This window comes from Aplysia californica, unplaced genomic scaffold (genome assembly GCF_000002075.1).
Source record: "Aplysia californica isolate F4 #8 unplaced genomic scaffold, AplCal3.0 scaffold01284, whole genome shotgun sequence".
Lineage (NCBI taxonomy): Eukaryota > Metazoa > Mollusca > Gastropoda > Aplysiida > Aplysiidae > Aplysia > Aplysia californica.
In genome coordinates, this window is record NW_004798554.1 from 130888 (window position 1) to 133010 (window position 2123).

The window sequence follows — 2123 nt, forward strand, 5'->3', positions numbered from 1 at the left end:
GGGGGCATAACGCAAATTCGAAATGGGGAATTGTTGCTAAATCGTTTTAATAGCTGACGTCTGCACGTGTGTCGTCATTGTGGAAATTCCCATTAAGTTAAAAATATAGGAGCCTACTGAAATTCCTTTCCTCGTCTTCGTCAATCATTGCGAAGGACTAGATCAAGATGTTTTCGGGAGCGAAATGCCTGCATAAAAATTAAATTAATCCCTGCTAAGTGCTAGCCTTCCATAATAATTTATTTGGGACCATCGTTCCCTCGGGAATTCCCCCAACAAAGAAAAAACTTCTATTCTTCAATGAGTCAGATTCACCCAAAGACGTAGGCTCTATAAATAGTCCTAGACATCTATGAAATTACCAATCAACTGTGGGCAAAACACTTGATATATTTTCATCTTCGCCTCGGTTTCATTTCTTCATAAATTAATGCATGCACCCGATTGTACCCCTTCACAATTTTTGGGCAATCTCACTATCAGTCACAAGCTTTAGTTACAAAATTTAAATTACAAATTTAGCTATAAAACTGGTCCAGTCAACCTGAAAAAGCTAAGGGAGACGTATTAAACTAGACCTAGCGCCGAATAAGCTCATGGGGCCTACGTGGCTGCAGTCACGGTCTGATTTTTCCCTCTACTTTTTACCAACCGAATCAAGTCATGTCACGATTATGACGTCGACTCCTGGTCACGAAAGGCTAGAGCTAGAAAGCCAAATTTGAAACCAAATATAAATCAATGATTTAAAAGATTGTGATCTTTGTTTGCTTCTTGGAAAATAAATTAGTGTTGTGTAACCTGCTAGCTGTTTGTGCATTCACATTTATACTTATATAAGACATTTCACCCACCGCAGGTTTAAAACATAACAGTTGCGGGGTTTTTTTTACAATAGGGACATGATATATGAAATGTTTTCTCTCTTATTTTGGTGGGTGTACTAATGAGATGAGAATAATAATGTTTATCGTTTGCTTAACGTATGAGTAGGCCTATGAAACCAGCCCCCCCCCCCCCAAAAAAAAAAGAATGGGGGAAACTTGGGTGGGCTAACCTCTTTTTCTTGTTCTTCATCTCACTCTGACTACCTTGTCAAACAAGTCAGCATTCACCCTTTGATAGATTATTTAATTTTTGTTTCTTCTATCATTAATAGTATAGGCCTTTTGCTATTTAATTTTTAAAAAGGTATACTGCATTTATTTTTAAAAATATTTGTTTCTTTTTTTAAACTTATAAACCTAACTCGTTAACCATGTTTAATATGTAACTAGAGCAATATGAAAACTGGGGTCGACTAAAATAAAGAGATATTCCTCGTTGTAGCGAAGGCTCGTGGGGCCAGTAAGAAACTATAATTCATTCACTTGGCATTATCCCGTTTCTGTAGTAAGCACTCTAAAGGAATTACAACTGAGCGATGTTAGTATTCTTTTAAAGTTCCTAAGAAATAGATTTCAGAATCTTGGCTAACCATAAGAACCAGAAAGGCCTCTTCTCGACGAACAAAATCTTCATTTTAGATTAAAGAGGAAAAAATTAATTACATGTATTTTTAATTGAAACATACAAACATTTCATTTAGTTTCCAATAGGAAATAATATATCATGGAACTTCAGGTTACATACAAGCATTACCTGTTCAAGATATTCCTTGACAAATTACAACATGAGAAACAGAACCTTTGCAGACATTGCCATGAATTAACTACGGATATTTTATATTCTTAGGGCTTACCTTCTCGGTTATTCTTGGTTGCCCTCAGTCTCCAGAATTTGTCCCAAGTAATGTACAAAGATTAAACACAATTTTATATTTTAAAAAAGCCAGCTGAAAGAAAAACAAACTTGAATCTTGCTCTTTTCCTCTAGTCCATTAACCGCTGTGAAAAACCGCCAAAACTTGATAATAGCCGCCCAACTGGCCTCTACTGATTCTATCGCCAGTGACTCGAACCTTTTATTTTTATCATTGGAAATCCTATAGTTTGTCTGTCAGTTGTTACTTTTCTTCGAAATCGAGATTCTTTGCTTGGTCGTAATTTCTACAGTAAGGGACCGTTCACATAATTATGACGTAAGCTCTGGGGGTGTCAGTGAAAAGTTGACAAAGCTGACAG

At 36.3% G+C, this 2123-nt stretch overlaps 1 protein-coding gene across 2 annotated transcripts in view; it reads right to left on the reverse strand.

The window, feature by feature from the left end:
* LOC101845211 (ankyrin repeat and KH domain-containing protein 1) overlaps positions 1-1806 on the reverse strand; it is a 13571-nt gene extending 11765 nt beyond the window's left edge. The window contains exon 1 of one of the 2 annotated variants that reach the window (XM_005112476.3): positions 1742-1806. The gene's annotated coding sequence lies outside the window, so the exon portion shown is untranslated. The other variant, XM_005112475.2, reaches the window with a different exon arrangement.
* Positions 1807-2123: the final 317 nt, after the last annotated feature.